The sequence below is a fragment of the Lycium ferocissimum genome, chromosome 2 (genome assembly GCF_029784015.1).
Source record: "Lycium ferocissimum isolate CSIRO_LF1 chromosome 2, AGI_CSIRO_Lferr_CH_V1, whole genome shotgun sequence".
In the NCBI taxonomy this organism is placed as follows: Eukaryota; Viridiplantae; Streptophyta; class Magnoliopsida; order Solanales; family Solanaceae; genus Lycium; species Lycium ferocissimum.
The window spans coordinates 55,860,817-55,881,289 of NC_081343.1; the positions used below are offsets into that span (position 1 = coordinate 55,860,817).

The 20,473-nt window shown below is 36.3% G+C and overlaps 2 pseudogenes; one reads left to right on the forward strand and one right to left on the reverse strand.

Annotated features, from left to right (window-relative positions):
- Positions 1-299: 299 nt before the first annotated feature.
- On the forward strand, positions 300-8,208 carry LOC132047774 (beta-galactosidase 6-like; annotated as a pseudogene).
- A 257-nt stretch (positions 8,209-8,465) lies between these two features.
- Positions 8,466-11,412, reverse strand: LOC132045923 (uncharacterized; annotated as a pseudogene).
- Between the last annotated feature and the right edge of the window lie 9,061 nt (positions 11,413-20,473).

Consider the following 20,473-nt stretch of genomic DNA (forward strand, 5'->3'; position numbering starts at 1 on the left):
TATGCCTGTGCTGAATGGAACTATGGGTTAGTTCATCAAGGCAAACTCTATTTTTCCCGGTTCATTGAACTGTGATATTAGCTAAAAACTTGTTATTCTCTAAAGTTGTCAGATTCATTTCATTAACTTATTTGTGCACTTCACGGCAAAGTTTCCATATATAGAAAAAAAGGCAGTGATCCATCTCCACCAGTGGATTAAGGACAAGTCATTTTCTTATTTTTATAATGCACATCTTAACCGGGTTTTAAACTTTTTGTTTAATAGCTCCGCTATTTTATCCGAGCAGGGGCTTTCCAATGTGTGGCTTACATTTTATCCCTGGAATACAGTTTCGCACAACCAATGAACCTTTTAAGGAAAGTGTTGACTAGTTTTTTATATTTAGCTTTGGACAGCTATTCACCGTGTCCTCTTTTAGCTTTTCTGTTTTTTCTTTCAAATATTCAGTACTATTGTATGTTATTAGTTGAAGAAACCTGTATTGATTTCAATGCAGAATGAAATGAAGCTCTTTCTGCCAAGATTGTTAATCTTATGAAGGATGAGAACCTCTTTGCTACACAAGGAGGTCCAATTATTCTCGCTCAGGTTGTTTAATCCTCTCTTTTCTTTTTTGATATTTCACCATCACACTCTTTTCCAATTTTTTGATAATGGATATCTTTGTTGTATTTTACATCTTCCTCCTGGATCCTGAATAGTACACTCTTATTACTTGATAGTTCGGTATCCTCTTTTTCCATTTCTTCTCTTTGCTCTTTTTTGGTGTTAATCAGTGATCTATCCACTTAACAGGTTGAAAATGAGTATGGAAATGTTGAGTGGGCATATGGAGTCAGTGGAGAACTGTATGTAAAATGGGCTGCAGAAACTGCTGTTAGTCTTAATACAACCGTTCCTTGGGTGATGTGTGCGCAAGAAGATGCACCTGATTCAGTTGTAAGTGTTTATGGTATTCATGATGGCATATTCCACCTACTACCTTACTTATCCATTCCTCCAATCCATACTATTTGCAGTGTGTCAGAAGCATTTTCTTAGCTATTAGTAGGATATTGCTAAACTGCTGTTTAGAATAGATATTATAGTATGTTACAAAGTTCAGGCATCTCAAGACCTTTTGAACTAAATTTCCTGCTGATGTCAGTTCTGCATAAAATATCTGAGAGTAACTTCCTGGTGATGTTACCATTAATAGTTTTGCTTCTTAAGCCAACCGTCAAAAGAAGGACATTTATAATTTAAGTAATAACTGCAAACATGTTGATTATGCAGATAAATACATGTAATGGATTCTATTGTGATCGCTTTACTCCAAATTCCCCATCCAAGCCAAAGATGTGGACAGAAAACTATGTTGGATGGTAAATCTTCCTCCTTTTTACTATCCTCAGGAACTGACTGAGGATAGTAAAATTTCAAGGTGTTGTTTCTGTTTGCAGGTTCCTGCATTTGGTTATCCTGTTCCTTATCGACCTGTTGAAGACTTAGCTTTTGCTTGTTGCAACGTTTTTTGAAACTGGTGGTACATTTCAAAATTATTACATGGTAAATGCCTCTTAATTTCCTCATGTTGTTCTTGACTCTTGTTACTTTTGGGATTTAATTCTGCCATCTTTTCTATTTAGTACTTTGGTGGCACCAATTTTGGTCGAACGGCAGGAGGCCCTCTAGTAGCAACAAGCTACGACTATGATGCCCCATAGATGAGTATGGTATGACCATGTCATAAAATAAGAAGCAATTTGATATATATATAGTAGAGTCAGCAATATGGGCTTGGCCCGCAAGGTTACCCAACAACCCTTTATTTAAATAGGGTTGGGCTAAGATTTTATAGAAGCTGACCAAAAATCCCGGCCCTCTTTTTGGCCCGACTACTCGATGTTTTTTGGCTGTTAAAACCGAAAGTTTAAAATAATAATAAATTAATTAATTTTAAAAAAATATAAGTAAATTAAATAAAAAGATAAATAGTAATGAGAAAAAAGAATGTAATTACTACTAAGTAGTAATTAGAAACTGGAGTAATACTTTTTAGTCTTAAAATTTATATTATGTTTAATTTCTTTTGAAGGTGATCCGAATAGTGATTAAAAATAATAATTTATATTTGTTCTCTTGAATTTTTTTCTATGATATGGATTTGCGCAAGAGTAAGGTGTGTAACATTCTATTTCATATTGCAAAAGTTTCTTCTGTTTCATAATGCAAAAGTTTCATGTTCAAATTGTATCAAAAATCACTTAGAAAATGTTAAGAAAAAAAAAAAAACTTAAAGTATGGCTGGGTCCTGCCCTAGTCCACTACTTTCTAATCGGGTCAATTGACCATGCCATTTTCATGCCTCTTCAATTAAAAAGGCAAGCCCGTTTAATTCTTTAGCCCTTTAGGACAATGGCCACCCATTTTGACACTTAACGAGCATCTCTCGGTCGCAGCATTTTCATTTTTTGTGGCGAGGGGTTCCTTTTGGGGGGTTTTAAATTTACCTCATATTTAAATCAAGTTTTCGGCTTCCAAATTTTTCCACCGCCAAAAATTTTAAAAAAATTTCGGGTTTAAAAATTTTCGCCGATAGAAAGGGAAATTCCAGGAAACCCAAGATAATTTGGCGCATTTCTTTAAAGGGGCGGCCCGATAATTTTTGATAATTTTAAAATTACGGGTTCAAAAAAATTTTGTTTAAAAAGAGACCCCAAAATTTGGGAATTATCAAAGAGGCCGGACCCGATATTATGTCGCCATAAGGCATGAGTATGCAGGCGACGATAAATGTGTAATTCCTTAACAAGTGTATCTTTGTTGGCGTGATAATAAAATTTAAATCGCCTTGCGAATTTTTTTTAAATTTTTTACCGCGCGGGTTCGAACACGGACCCATGCAATATAAATTGAAGCGTTAAAATTTAGCACCACTTAAAAGGGCAATTCTGCGAATTGCCCCTGCTTTTTAAGGTTCTCAATCTAATCAAACATACTTGATACAGGTTTCATAAGTCAGCCAAAGTGGGGACACCTGCGCGACTTACACAAGGCGATAAAAGATTGTGAAGAGTATTTGGTCAATGCAGATCCAATTCATTTGTCCCTTGGTCTGGAACTTGAGGTAAACGATACATAGTGAGATGTCTTCCAGATTTCAGCTGTTTAATAGATTAAAGGTAGATAACACTAAAATTGAATCTTAACCCAACTTCATTTCTACAAAACGTGAAGAAAATGGACCTGATGCCTAAATCAGCCCTAGAAGCTAGCTAAAAGAGAACATATGAGCCCGTTTGGATTGGCTTATAAGTTGGCTTATAAGCTGTTTTCGCTTTTTTTGAGTGTTTGGGTACTAAATTTAAAGTCATTTTCAAGCGCTAAAAAGCTCAAAAAATAATTGACCCATTTAACTTAGTTTATCTAAAGAACTTATAAGCTGAAAACAGCTTATAAACCAAAAAAAATAAGTTGGACTACCCAACTTATTTTTTTTAAATTTTTTATAAGCTGCAAACTTTTTAAGCTATAAGCCAATCCAAACGGGCTCATAAGAAAACTTCAGCTCATACACTTAACCCTGGGATTCTAACACTTCCTGCACTGCTGTGGGCTGGATATATAATTTTTCATCATTAGAGTGATCTGAATTAGCTTTTGCCAGCCAATGGATATATTCTTTAATGTTGGATAAATGTCACTTGTTCTTTTAATTGTGACACATCAGAAATGTCTGCTAGGCACATGTATATTACAAAACCTCCAATGACTGTGCAGCCTTCCTTGCTAACTATGGTAGCAGTTCAGATGCAAATGTTACATTTAATGGGAAGTCATATTTTCTTCCTGCTTGGTCTGTTAGCATTCTTCCAGACTGCAAGAATGTCATATTCAACACGGCGAAGGTACTGCTTTCACATATGTACATTAATTTTTCCTACTCACAATGTCGCGTTTTATCTGTTTGGAGGATCCCCTCTATGATTTGAGTGCTAGTATGGCATCGTATGAGCAATGATATATTTCCACGGTTAACCTTTATCTATTATCTGTTCCACTAGAAATGCATAGAATATCCTGATCACCTTGCTTATAACATGAAACTATGAAAAAATAACTCATTCTTAAGAAGCTTTTATTGAAGTGTATCTATCTTACAAAAGTTTTTTCCTTTGCTCATAATGGAGAAAGGTTGTTTCACAAAAAACAACTGGAAGTGCAGAATTTACTTTCACAACACAGTTACAATTGAAAATTCCATGGAGTCGATCCTTGGGGCTGGTACAAAGAAAAAGTTGGTATTGGGAATAATAATTCATTTGCAGCATCACACTTACTGGAGCAGATAAATACAACAAGAGATACCAGTGATTTCCTTTGGTATACTACAAGGTAATTAATTAGTTTCCTTCACCTATCGGTGCTATTTTATATTTCTGTACTAAAGAATCTGATTGGGGGATTGATAGTCAGTGAAGATGATAATATTTGGCTTCCACGAGAAACTAAAGGGCATACCCATATTCTTCATTTGTTAAAATAAATTGATAATCTTGGTAGAGCGGTTTATTTTATTTTGTTAAGATCCCAAGCTTGGTTTCTCTGGTTTAGTCATTTGTCCGATACAATAAGCTCTTTACTTCATTGATGTAATATCCCTACGTTGTTTTTCTTTCTGTTGCCAGTATAAATGTGGAGGAGAACATTGAGAAGAGAAAAGTAAAAGAATTGCAGTTAATTATTGGAAGCTTAGGACATGCAGCTCTTGTTTTTGTAAACAAGAAATCTGTGGGTAACTATCTCATCTAATTTCTACTTCCTCAACCGTGTTTAATAACTTAGAAATTCCAACGTGATCTTAACAGCAACGTGAAAGTGTACTTTTCTGATAGATTGAGTTTTTGATGAAGCTGTTCATACATGGTATTAGAGCATGTAAAAAGTCCTAGTTCACCTATATGATAGATAAAGCTCTGGATGAGGTGGTTCATGCAACTCAACAGAGCCAAGAAGAAGACTAATATACCTAATTTTACCTTCAGCATTCCATTAAGACTACATAGAAGTGCTTCTTATATAAGATTATTCTGTGATTTGAGATGGTATCTCAGACACGATTTTGATTTTCTATCCGGAATTGGAATATGGTTCCATTATGAGTGCTAAGATAGCTGACCAATAAATCTCTTTTGTATTCAGCATCTGCAAGCCTCCATGTCTATCATGCATTCACTAACTGACATCTATTTGGTGCCTTCTTCAGGATTTGGCTACGGTAATCACGATGATGCAAGCTTTGTTCTAAGTAAAAGATCCATCTTAAGCAAGGAAACAACATAGTGGACATATTGAGCATGATGGTTGGTTTGCAGGTAAGTCTATCTCAGTAAATAGGCTTTTCCAATACTTTGCATGTGGAAACTCATATTATTGTAGTAGTTATTTCCAATCATGAATATTATTTGCTTGGTTACATTTTCTTTTTTCTTACTCATTTATTATGTGATTCACCAGAACTATGGGCCGTGGTTTGACATCTCTGGAGCAGGAGTATTTTCTGTTATCTTCAGCGATTTGAAGAATTCCAAGAACTTTTCTTCTACAGAATGGATCTACCAGGTTCTTGATGATTATTTTAACATAAATCTTTTTATTTTGCCATGCTATCCCGTCTTAATAATTTAACTTTCTTGTTTAAATATGATTTCAGCTTCCTAACTATTATTCTAGAGGTACAAGTAATTCAAATGCCAAACAGAAAATCTATTTGAGTACTCAAACCAAACTAGGTAATATGATAAGGGACAAAAGAAGTACAAGTGAAAATCTAATAAAGATGCGTGACAGTGTCTCAAAGGTATCTTCTAACAAGAACATTAGAAATATTTTTGAAAAGGCATAATGAAGCAGCATAACATTATCCACAAAATTCATGTCAAAAGTACAATGTGATTACACTCAGACTACTTCGAAGTCCAGTACAAACAGTTGTGCTTTACAGGAAGAAAGTCTATAATTTTAGCTTCTGATAACTGAGAGTTCTCCTAACATACTAGCTGAGGTCAGCACATCTGCTGCAACCAAAAGATAGAAAGGGCAATAGTTGAGTTATATTTTGTCAACTGATTGTGGAGATACGTCCTACAATTTCATGGTCATCCTATATTTGCAAAAACAAGCTTACTAAGGACAGAATAGATGTTGATTGCAGGCTTTCTTTTTCTTTTTGCGGATTCTCTTGGGGGTGGAGGGGGTGCTTTATATTCTTCTCTGTAAATTTCGAAAGGTTATGACTTTGTTCTAATAAGATCCTAGGATAACTTGAGACTTTGCTTATTTTTCAGGTAGGACTTGAAGGTGAGTATCTTGGACTTGATAAAGTTAGCCGTGCAAATAGCTCGCTGTGGTTTCAGGGGAATTCCGTCCCAATAAATCAGAGTTTGATATGGTACAAGGTGTGTAGAATTGCTTGTATTTCTGGTTCACTAGTCCTTATGTCAACTGCTTATTATTAGGTACCTTATGAGGAGTAGAGTGATAGTTAATGCCTATGCTGTAGTTAATGCCTATGCTGGTGTGTCTCTCCATTCCCCACTTCCCATTGTAGAAGGCAAGGGTGGTCATTAGTTCCTTCTTGTATATGTCCTCAATGCTATTTTTGCCTTTAATCTCTTGCATGTAGTCCCTTTATTTGCAATTAGCATCTGATGAACATAGATAATATGTTACATCTGTTGTATCTTTTGTTTTGATTCTTGATCTCTTATATCCAGGTTAGATTTTGTCCTCCAGAAGGAACAGGTCCTGTATCACTAAATCTCTCCAGTATGGGTAAAGGTCAAGCATGGGTAAATGGGCAGCATGTAGGGAGATACTGGTCGTCTTATCGTTCACCCTCAACCGGTTGTTCCGATAATTGTGACTATAGAGGAGCTTATGATTCATGGAAATGTCTGAAGAAATGTGGTCAACCTGCTCAAGTGTTGTGAGTAGATAGAAGCGGCTAGTGCATTTTACTCTTGATGCCTTGCATTGTCATGATCCTTCTTGCAAATTGATCTGACTAAGTACTAACCATTAACGCTTCATATAGGTACCATGTACCGCGCAGTTGGTTAAAGCCTGGAAAGAACCTGCTTGTGCTGCATGAAGAGCTTGGCGGTGACCCTTCAAAAATATCTTTCTCTACGAGATCTGGGCAAAAAATTTGTGCTCATGTATCTGAGTCGGATCTTCCACCCGTTGATATTTGGAGGCCAGATAAAGATCTTACATCTCAAGAACCTTCATTGCGACTGAATTGTGAACAAGGATGGACTATTACTGCAGTTAACTTTGCTAGCTTTGGAACTCCTCAAGGAGATTGTGGCGCATTCATTCAAGGGAGTTGTCATTTAGATGTGTTATCAATAGTTCATCAGGTAATATTACTAGCATGTCTTCATTTTTTTCTGCATCTATTAGTGATGACCACAGAAATTTCCCATGTACCACTCAAGCATTGTCATTAAAGCTCGAACTAAGCCAATATTTTGTAAACCTTATCAGTGAATTGTTAAATACCCCCTTAATTGAGGGAATGAGTTGCAATCTCCTTATATTAACTTGGACAATCCTCCTCTCATGACCTAGAATTTGGGGTTAAGTCCCAAGGTTCATTTTCTTCACATGCCAGATTCAAGCTAGATTTAGGATTGGGTTAAAACCCGAGGTCCATTTCTTCACAAGAATACATCACCTAACCCTTGGGGGTCGCATAATGGTTTCTATCGGGTTTTTGGGATGCCCAGTCCATAGCTTGGATGCTCGGATTCTTTTACACACCTCAATTTTGTTGTAAGTGTCAAAAGTAATCACCAATCTCGTATGTTTGGATCTGAAATTCTTGAATGACTATGCAGGGGTGTTTTGGCAAATCAGGATGTTCCATTCATGTCACCACGGCTAAACTCGGTGACCCATGTTCTGGAGTACTAAAAAGCCTGGCTGTCGAAGCTTTCTGCAGTGCTGAATCATAAACTTCTATGGTCCTGGTAGGAGGTGAAATCATTGGATTAGCATGGTAACCTTCTTGTCATTTTTTTCTGTTTCTGGCAATCAAAGGTAAAGGTCTGTATTATAAACCAGAGCCAGCTAGAGTGTGCGACTTGTAATCTATAATACTTCAGTATTCCACTTGTCTGATGATCCAAAAAAGTAATAAACCTTTGCCCCTTTTTTCAGCTATATGTTCATGGCTTTTGTTCTATTACTGGAATGACACGTACATTCATTCTGCAATCTGTATTTCGGACTTTAAACTTCGAAATAGACAGGAAATTGGAAACTAAGGGGTTAAAATGGACTGAACTAAATGTTGTAGTTGGGATTCTACTTTGAGATCTCCAGATTAAGTACTCAAGCCATCCATCCCCACAGGGACCAGTAAAACACACACATCTATTTCACACGGAAAAAAGAAATTGGAAAGCAGGATATAATAAAAAGATTTTGTCTTATTGGAATTTTACAAGTAATACAAGCGTAGATGTGTCGTGGGAGAGGGCAGGGGGGGGGGGGTGTTGGATGCAGGGCTTTTACAGCTTATTTAACATTAAGAACAAGAACATGTCTCTTTTACACATTTAGACAGTAAGCAGAATCTTCCCAATGTGCTTGCTGCTTTCCATTAACTGATGAGCCTCAGCAGCTTCTGCTAAAGGGAAGTACTTGTACACCACCGGTTTCACCTTGCCTGCTGCTATTGCTGGCCAAACATTCTTCTCCACTTCTCTCACAATTTGAGCTTTGTTTTTGCACTTCTACTACGCTAAGCCAGCAGCGACAGAAAAGTCACAGATACACATAAAATCTACTGAGCGAGATCCAAAATGAGGTCCATGTCATTCATTCAAAGAAAAACTCCATGAAATTAAATTGCTTCGTTTCTTGAGCTTATTCTTAGAACTGCAGCTGCAACTGAGATCTATTGCATACCCATTAACCAACAGAATCTACATGCTAAGTCCAAGTGAATACTAGACCTTAAAGTCATCTAATGGCATGTGCAACTATATGAGTACATTCTCCGCCCACTCATTGAGCTAGTTGGGGGAAATAGAAAGAAAGTGGAATTACAGTAGAGCGTTTTGAAATTTCCTCTTCCAGTTCACTAACGGCATTCTTGTTTGAGTATTTGGTCAAACAAGTTCCATATCAAGCTTAAGAATATATTTCACAACAAAGTTCTAACTTTAAATATATCAGAGCACATCTATACTTACCCTGCACTGTCAGGCGTCTTGCTAACACACAGCCAAGATTTACTTGTGTCACTGTTCCTCCCATAAAGCCAATAATGAAGAGCCTACCATCAACATTAAGGCTGTCAAGGTTTCGTTGGAAGTATGGACCTCCTATATTATCTAGTATGACATCAACACCTGCGTTGAACATTGATATTAGAATATGATCAATGTAAGACATGAAATGAAATTAAGTATATGATAACCATTGTACTATTCGACAGAAAAACAAATGATGCCTACGAGAAATGATTACCTTTGCCTTGTCTTCCTTGATGCGTGTGACAAAGTCTTCAGTCTTGTAATTGATGCAAACGTCAGCCCCGAGTTCTTTGCATGCAGCAAGTTTCTCCTCGCTTCCTGGTTAACAAGATTTGACATGGTTAGCTGGATGATTTCAGTTCCATAATGAGATAAGATATCATCATGAACCTGCTGTGATGAAAACTTTGACCCCAAGGCACTTGGCCATTTGAATGGCAAAGGTACCAATTCCACTAGAGCCTCCATGTATCTGAAAGTAACCCATGTAGCTATTAGTCATTTCATGTCCTTGAGCTTATTCCACGGGAATCAAGGATTTTGTGAAGATACTACCAAACGATTGTGCCAATTGACTAAATGGCTGATAATCTACAAAAAGGAACTACAGCTAACAAGAAATCGCAGTAAAGAGTAGCTTTGGTCTGTCTAATCACCAGAAACGTTTCACCCGAGGAAAGCCTGCTCGTCATGAAAACTGTCGACCAAACAGTGCAAGCCACTTCAGGAAAACTAGCAGCATCTTGTAAAGAAATGCCTGATGGAACAGGTAGAACTTGTCCAGTAGGTACAGCTACTTTCTCTGCATAACCTCCTCCACCAACGAGAGCACATACCTATCAGGTGAATATTTTACATCATCAATGCACTAAATAAAATTTCCTTTCAACCAATTCATAGAAATGTGCTCTCCTAATCCACGAAAAAAAAAAAACATAAGCTCATAAGAGAATAAACCTTACTCTTACTCCAGAGCAGAGGTCGTTGAGCACTCTACTCCTACTCCAGAGCCCTTACTCTTATCAAGATATAAACCTTCTTTCCCCTCCTCGATACTTAATTATCTCCACTTCCACCACTACTTAATTTTACCAAATTTATGTTAAACCAAACACCACAAAATTAATAGAATATTACCCCACGGAAATATTCTACACCATACAACAACAACAATAACTACCCCATAATCCCAAACTAGGTGGAGTCTTCTATATTAATCATCTATATCCATTATGCTCTACTGGGGCTCATTTTATTTTCCAATTCTCATAAAAGGTTCTCTAACTCATAAATAATCCCTACACTGACATACAAAACTCTTAACGAAAATAAATAAATTCAAGTGCACCAACAAATGACTAAGCCTTAATCTAAAACTAGTTGGTATTTCCTTTATGGCTTTGGCTTCCTTCCTGTTCTGATCTTAGCCAAGTCCGCATAGGTTCCAAAAATTGTAAGTAATTTAGACAATCTCAATGTTACATTATGCCATACCAAGAGCAAAACTACCAATTCAACAATACCAAATAGCAATTAGGCCTCAACCCTAGACTAGTTAGGTCTGCTACATAAATTCTTAACATCCATTCCACTCTATTTGAGCCCAAATTCAGAAGAAGAAAAAAAAACTGACAATTTCACTAGACAAATCTTATACATTCAAGAATAAAGCTGACATCTTTTTTTTAAAGAAATGTAATCAGACAAACCTGGTCACCAATTTTCCAGCGAGTAACATCCTTGCCAACAGCTTCAACAGTGCCAGAACATTCAAGACCAGGGTATTCACTATCACCTTTAGGGGTGGGTATTTACCTTGGCGTTGAAGGGTGTCAGCTCTATTAAGTGCAGTAGCTGCTACTTTAATCAACACTTCATCTTCTTTAATTTGTGGATCTTCCACTTGTTGTAGCTTCAACACCTCTGGATCACCGGGACTTGTGATTACTACAGCCTTCATCCTTGATCACAAATTAATTTTACAGAGAGTTAACTCACTGAATTAACAAGGTTTTTGGGGTTGCTGAGAAAGTGATAATGACTATGAAGTGTGTGAGTACTTATTCGTGTCGAATTGGAGAGGCTTACACGACTTTCTTGCATACATACATACATACATATCCTTCAAGACAAATGCAAAAATCCAACCAAACCAAAAGATAACACTAAGGGGTCGTTTGGTTCGAAGACACTGGGATTAGTTATGGGATTAGTTATTTTGGTATTATTTTTATTGATTGTTTAATTTGTTATATTAAAAGTAACATGCATCGCATAATCTTTAAGAAAAAGTCATTTGTTTACAAAAATACCATCCACCTTATTTAGTAGAAAAGAGATTTGAGGCACCTCAGGGCTATATTTGTCATTTTCATTATTTTATCCTGGATAATTGATGTTGGATTGTTATTCCAGGGATAACTTATCCTTGTACTATTTTTAATAGGGAAAAGTATTCAAAACACACTCAAACTACATTACTAAAATTGCCATAACACACCTCAACTGGGGTCCTATTTTACTCCCGACTTATTTTTTGTGTATTATTTTCGCTTTCAACCGGTGACCTGGACTATAAGTGTAGCTACTCTCCTTCAAATACAAGAAGAGATGATAAAAACTATATGGACCGGTGTATATTTGCCACATGGCCGTCCAAATAACGTTTTAATTCCCAAATCCAATCTTAAATCCCCATCTCCACAAACGGCTAGATCTTCTCTCTTCTTCCACATTGAGTTCTTCCCCAAATTTTTTGGTAAATTTCTTCTTCATGTTTACCCAAGATCGGATTCTTACAATTTCTTTCCCAAATTTCGATTAAAATTGGTTAGCTATGGAAGAAACAAGATTGATTTGAATAAGCTTTGTATGGACAATGAAGATCCAATGTTGAATAGGAGGTGCGATGCACACATGGTGTGTGCTCCTATTGAAGACTTCCTGTCCGACAACAATCCTAAGAAGATATTGGTCTTGCCCCTACTATGGTTCAAGAAGTGTAAATTTTTTCGATGGAGGGATCTTTTCAAAGTTGATGAAAGATCGAACACATTATTCCAAAGTTGGTGAACAAAATGAAGGAGATGCAATGAGAATTAGCTTCAAAAGAGAAGAAAAATAAGAGATGGAAGAAGGATGTGAAGTTCCGAAATTGCAAGTTTAGATGTTGAAAGAGATTGAAATGGAAGAACAATCTTGCCCAAGTGATATGAAAATGAAGGAGATGGAAGAACAATCAAGTGTGATTAATGCTGGCGAAATTGAAAATGCAAAAGAGATAAAATCGAAAAAGAAGAGGATCAACAACTTTAGCTCTAATTTGATTTTCACATTTTGTATCTTGTTTTGTTTTGGTAGTTGGATCAGTTGGTTAATGCGAGGAAATTCTTCAACTTGTCATGACCAATTGCCTTAGTGTTTCTTGTATTTTTGAAGTTGAATGGTTTAGTTTTGTGCTTGATGGTAGGCAGTGCTTGGAAAAATGTCTTTTGTGTTGTGGTTAATGTTAGGTAAGAACTACTTTTCCATTTTATTTTGTCTTGTGGTTAATGTATGTTAGGAATCCTTTCTAGTTTTCTTTTGTTTTGTGTTTAATGTAAGTTTGAAATTGATGAATGAAATCCTTTAATTTAGAAATCAAAGGTGTTACATGTGCTCCAACATAAACCTTGCTTAAATTGAAAACACGAGACCAGCCTAATCTATTTCTATGATCTCCGTTTTTTTCAACAAGGAAGTGTATCCGGCCTCTAGCAACACGGACACTGTGCCTTGAAACACAATATATCCCCCGTCCCGAATCCGTTAGCATCTATAAATTCTTTCCATCCTTGATGTAGAGCCGTATGAGCACCAACTTTGTATTTCATTTTGTACGCGCCTCTTTCGGTAAATTACTTGACTTCGCGTCATCGTCCGAGAAATTCAAGAATGCTACTTGGAAGGATCCGAGAAAAAACATGTGATTACTAAAACTAAAATAACAAACTTGAAAATAACAAATAAATTAGACGAACACTTACGAAATCATCCTTTTCGACGTATGATTTGGTCAATTTTTTCTCAAAATAAGCTACCATTTTTCGAATTAAGGCTCATGTTAGAGGTTGTGTAGAATGCTATTTCATAGTATTAAAGTGTAAGTGAAAGCCTATATTTATAATGTGTTTTGCAATAAATTCCCCGCTACTTAACCCCCAACCACCTTAGTCATTTTTGACCACCTTTTTAAATCCGGTCAAAAGCTTGACCACATTTAGTTTGCCGTAATAATTTCGTTCAAAATGCTTGACCGTATTTAAGCAGCAACATTAATGCAATTCAAATGCATGACCAACAGATTTCACTCATCCATAAACTCCAGCTTTGAAAAGAGAAACAAACAACCAACATAGGTTGCACATTCGACATTAAACATGTGCACCAACAATTTCAAATAAAATGATATTCCGGGACTGACATTAAACATGTGCACCGATGTTGAAAGAGACGAGACTTAATAATAATAGAAATGTACCTCGCTATATATAAACACTTGCATGACCAATAAGTTTGTACAAAAGTAGCGCATCATTCATGATGACGCAACATTCAAGTGTAGCATAATGTCACAAAACAAGCATCTAAGCCACACTACTTTAGTTTGTTTATGAACTTGCAAAAAACTAACAACTACATTAACTTGTTCTACCAACTACCAACATATTAACACTACTTCCATGGATCCTTTGTCTCCCAGTTCCGGGTTGCCGTACTTTTTTCCTTTTATTTACCCTCATCTCTTCAAGCCGGCTTGATGTCATTTCGCTTGCCCTTCCACCTCACTCCAGCCTCTTGCTTTGTGACCAAGGTCCCCAAGATATCACCGACCTTATATGCTTTCTTGAGCAAAGATCAATTATCCTACTACTTGGCAAGCCATGTCAGACAAAGCAAAACAATTGTTTATAGTTAGTAAACTCACTTGCAACAAATATACCCAATCCAACAAATATTTCAGCTCTTTACATTGTATGTTGTAAATCCATTTTCAAGATAAATATACCCATTCCAATGTCTAGGCCTTTGTGTGGGTAGTTCTTCCTCTTTCATTATCAACAAATTTACCTTACACTAAAGCTTGAGAGGTTTTTTCGGGTCTTCCTCCTCACATTAGACATGAGAAGCAAGCAGTTGATCAAAGTTGCATTGGCTGTCGGCAACAAAGCAACACTAGAAGCTTGTGAGGTTTTTCTTAGTCTTCCCTCCTCACGTTGACCGAGAAGCAAAGCAGTTGATCGAGTGCATTGGCACGCAACAAAGATAACTTGTTGCATTTTCAAACCATTTAGCACTAACGGTTGTCCTCCTTGTTCCCATACCTCTTGTTGGTGCTTGAGAAGTACTCTTTGGCCTTGCACTGTTGTTGCGGTGTCGAGAAGTACTCTTGGCCTTGCACTTGCTCTGCCGTGCATCGAAGTTAATGGATTTTTCCTTGGCCTTCCCCTAGCTTTTGCTTTGGTGCTTGAGAAGTTGAAGTTGTCTTTTGGCCTTCCCAGCTCTTGCGGGTAGCAGACTTCGATTCAAGAAAGCTTGGTGAGATGTCGACAAAGAACATCCGGTCCATGACCATAGCTTGTTCTACCGTAATCCTACCAAAAACAAGAGTGTCAAATCAAAACCATTACTCCAAACGATAAAAAACGAGTTTACTTAAAAGCTCATACCTTCAAAGATGCCTCTTTTGTTATGGTTTTTACCATGACAAATGCCGTGTCATGTCAACTCTTTTTCTTGACAACTTACCATATCTTTTTGACTCGATGGCTTCTCTTTCTCCTCACCTTCTTTGGTCTGCCCGGCATAGGCTTTATAACCGGTGGTGCAACATAGGAGTTATTGGACTCGAGCCACATTTTCATATTGGTGATCAAGTTGAAGAAAATGACAATAAGTCCTCAAGTAGGTCTCCACCATCAACAACAAACTCAACGGGTTCATACTTCTTATATAATATGGCAGCAAGGGCATGTTGACATGGTATTCCCTTGAGCATCCAGCCTCTACAACCTGCAAGTTCTATTTCTCAAATCAACAAGATGTTGATATGGCCCATCACTAATTTCAAACCCTCTCTCACCATTGAAATCAATATTACATTCCATTGACTTCTTTATGTTGATTTCTAGTACCCTCGAGCCATTGGAGATATATTAGTTAACCATGTTTTTGGAAATTGACTCAACGACCTATTCTAGTCATTACCTTAACTCCCTAATCTCTTCAAGCATAGTGATAATGGTTTTATGCCTTTGTCCTAAAATCCATCAAGCCTTTGACATATTATTGTCCACACTATACACTTAATGCCGCCTAAAGCACAGCTTACACCAAGTTTCGTGTGGGTAGTGCAAAGAATCCGCAACAATATCCTTACCATCCTTCTGGCAAGACCAAGTCATTTCATTTTGTCCAGTTTATCTTAATCTTCCTTCAAAGGTGCTTTTTGCACACTTCCTTAACTGGTTCCTTCTTCAAGACCTCTCCATTCTTTTGACAGGTTGGGTTAGGATATGTCTTGCACACATCCCGTGCTCCACCAAGGTAACAATTCTTTCATGGCCGATCAAGCCCCTACAATTTTGAGAAACAATTATATATGAATGGACGTAAACTAAATGAAGAAAAAAAGTGATTGTCATACCTTTTGCATGTCGATATCACACAGCCAGTTCTCGCCATCTCCCATTCCCAAATCGCCTATCAACAATTTCAAAAACCATGTCCAAGTGTTCTTATTCTCATATTCCACTATAGCCCAAGCAATAGGCAACATTTGATTATTAGCATCTTTTAGCAATGTGCTAAATTAATACGTCCTTTGGTTATTCCTTTAAGAAACAACCATCCAAACCAATACATTTCCTATACCCACCTAAAAAGCATTTTTTCAAAGCATCAAAGCAAATATAAAAACTTTCAAACACCAACCTACCACTTTCACCGAGTCATCAACCTTAACAACACAAGTACTCCTGTGATTAGTCCTCAACATTTCATCCCTATAGTCAAATATTCTTCCAAACCTAATACATGATCACCCATGATTTCTGGAGTACTTTTAGCTCTAGCTCTCCGGCAAGGGTTTTTCCAACATGTATATTAAAGTTCTTCCCCTCAATCAACATCAAACTTGAAAAATCCTAATGTTTGGTCGTTTCCGAACCCTATTCTGTAATGTTTAGACAAGAACTTAGCACGCACATGTAATTTCTAGTAGTCTTCGACACTGGCCTCCATGTTTAGGATCGTAGGTTTTGATCATGAAATCATTAGTCTTCTTGTCAAGACTTGCATATGCCTACGGGTGCCCATCCCTACACCTCACCCTAACCTTTTGGCTCATTGACAAATTTCTCTAACCGCACACCCTAGCGCATATTTTGTAACAAAGATCCCTAAACTCATTCACATCCTCAAAAACCATCCCCAACTCCCACATCACTTTTCAACAGATTTGTCAAAAATTATCCTTCTCCTAGCCCTCCTAGACCCCGACTCATCATCTCAGTATCCATTCAACACTATATGCATCGTAACCGACATACATAATCGGCTCATCCCCAAAGAACCTTACCTTCAAGCTTGTATCAGCAGAGTGCCCATCAGCCCAGACCGGGACCAACTTCACCCTAACAGAATTTCTCCAGTCATTCGTATCCTTTCTTCTTCTTTTTCCTCCTCTCATATGACCTCCTTTCGCCAAATTTATGCACTCTTCATGAACATCATCACTATGTTCGTGAAAGATCATGTTCATTAAAGAGTTCACCTTGGTCGACTCGAACTATCATCGTGACCGGTCGATTCAAGAATACTTAACTTAGGGTCTTCGGTGGCGCGTAGCTAAATCAGCCTATTTACCGGTTCAGCACTGTGGCTTTAGTCGCCGGTCTTCATTGAAAGCAAACCCATCCCTTTCTTGGATACCCCATCCCTTTTCTTTTTTTATTAAAAGCAAATAAAGATTCCCTATCGGGTTTGTATTCCAACAAAAAGAACGGGACCATCTACATTATCTAAATTATCAACCATGGATTTACATAGAGATTTCAGTATCCCCATTTTCAAAACTTTGTGAAATTTTCGAAAATGTCCCTATTCGCCTTGATTTCTACAACACTATCACTAATAGGTCTCCCAACACAAAATGAACAACTCAGTAGTATACCCTCTAGTTCTTTAATATAATCCCTTAGTTCAAAAAAGGACATCCTATCCACATCAATATCCAAAAACTCTGTTATTTGTCCACCCTCATACTTTGGTTGCCCACTACTAACATCCAAAACCCCACCATGATACCATCTCAATGTTACTAATACAAACCCACTCATACTTGAAATTACAATTTAGTAATAAGACAAACAATCAAGATCACACATATACAATAACAATAGATGGTCAACAACAATCACAACCCCACACACACATCAAATAACAACAATTAAATTCAAACATCGACAATACAAGGCCAAACAAGGTATAAAATCACATTTTGGGGGAAATAAATTGGACGCAATTACAACAAGAATACTACACGACATAAGATTACACATCTCTTAACCCCAAATAACCCCAATTTAAACTAGAAAACCCATAATTTTTTAACAAACCCTAGAAATTCATACGACAATTCCATAAAATCCTATATAATATGGAAAATAAACTTTATGCGTACAAATACCGACATGCAAAGAACAAAGACTAACCCGGTATTTTTTCAAATCACTAAAAGCTTGAAGATCAATCGACGATTTCGTGTCAAAATCCACCGCGACGTTACCACCTAAAGTTAGTTTAACCATGATTCACACCTATCTGCAGCTTTAAAATGGTATTTGAGTGATTAATAAGTATGTAAATCGAGTGGAAGGTGAGAGAGAATTTTGGATTTCAAATTTTGGAAACCAAAATAATGAAAACGACCCGTCTCGATTTTAATTTTATGAGCGCGTGCATACACTCAAACTCGTTTGAGTGACTTTGTCCCATTGGAAGCGAAAATAATACACAAAAAAATAAAGTCCAGGGGGTCACAGTGACCCCGCAAAGCCGAGGTGTACACAGGCAATTTTGGCCATAGTTCTGGAGCGTGTTTTGAATACTTTTTCCCTTTTTAATATCAGATAACTTACTCAAAGATTTTAACCAATTAAGGGATAAGTTAGTCCTAAATATTTATCCCATGACTATTTTTCCTTACCTATCGTACTCAAACGATTCCCTAATAATGTTTTTGTTTGATTTGCTTTTCATTTTTTCATTTTAAAACTTTAGCAAATAATTAATTACTCCATCGATCTTCTTTTTTGCATGATTGTTTGTCTTTGCACAAAGTTTTAAGAAATAATTAAAGACTTTTAAAGTTTGTGGTCTAAAACAAATCTTAAATATTTGTGCGTTATAAATTATTTTATTAAGGTACGAGAAATTTTTTAAAGCTTAAGTTATTTCTAATTATAGAACGTAACACTTTTTTTACGTACTAAAAAGAATAGGTTAGTTGCATAAATTGGAACAAAGAGAGTTGTATATATATATTTGAAATAGTCAATTTTGTCCCTTTGAACTATTTGAAATGGTGTAACTTTTTACCTCTATTTAAAATCTTAGATAAGTGCTTTTTACTTGTAAGACTTGAGCACAATTTATCTAAGACATTATAAATTACTTTAACTATTTTATGTGATAATTTTTATACTATGTCAATTTGTATAATATAAAGTCAATTTATGATATTAACTTTTCAAATTGAACATTTACTCACAATTTCCTTCAAAACTACTATACGATCGAAATTTGAGATGACTTAAAGTTATTATAAGTAATATAACGTGCCTATTTATAATTAAATTGATTTATTTTATTGCATCATTCTTAGAGTTAGTAAAATAAATTCATTATTATTGATATAAAAACTAATTTTTAAAATAATTATGTAAGAGATGAGAAGGTATATGATTTTATGTTTTAATGTAAAAAGTCAGTGTAAGGGAACGAGAGAAAAAAAAGCTATATGTCAATGTTTTTATTTGTTAAAATAGGGAAGTCTAATACTAATTTTTCTTATTTGTTATTATATCACTTACACATTCAAAGCAACTCCTACTCCCCAAAAAATAAAAAATAAAACAATTCCCATTTTCAATACTTCAAGAGTAAAATTGGCTCTTTTTTTTTTTTTTTTTTTTTTTTGGAACAACCATTAGTAAGAAGAATTTTTAAAGCCTGCATAGTTGATCGGTTTTTGAGCTAGTTGACTAACAACAAGGATATTTTTAAGAGAGTGCTATTCCTGGATTGGTAGATTCAAATAATTTTACCATAATTTTTTAATGTCTTTTAAATATTTTGAATTATCAATTATTGTGCCTTTTATCAGACTTTTTATGTAGTTTTTAAATATGTAAATTTTATTTCAAAACTTAAAGCACCATGTTCGAATTCACGATAAAAATAAAACAATTTAACCTCCAAATGCAAATTGAGCCACATAAATTATAACATGGTCCCAATACCCGATATATTAGTTACACGCCTTAATTCCGTATTTATACAAAACAAAAAAGGAAAATAACCGTCTATTACTATTTAGAAAAAATAATTACCCTAAATAGCCCATGTTTGGAATAGTACCTAAAATGGCCCTATTTGTACCCCTACCTCAAAAGCCTAAAATGTATCTCCATCAGCGGGTAATCGTTACACCTCGTAGTTTTATACGTGAAATCTATTAGCATTAGTTGCTTCAAGTGTGCATCCGGGAGAACTTCCTAGGGATATGTGAGATTGTATGCACCCTATCCATGATTACGAGGGTTTAAGTTCACATAATAAGCTATGGAAGGCTCCGAACCAAGCAAATCAAAGAAAATAAGTTTGTCAGGAATTTGGAAAAGTTGACAGACCTTTTTTGGGTCAACTTTGAGGGTATATCTGTGCATATTAGGTGGGTTTTAAGGTGTTTCAAAAGCCTAAAATGAAGTTCGTCGAGTTCAGTTTCCAACGCAACAAACCCTCACCAGGCCACGGAGTAGAATTATGGACGTTACGAGTTAGGCGGGAAGAGGGGGACCACCCCCGCGCCGTTCGCGCGCGCTTTTCGCAAAACCAAA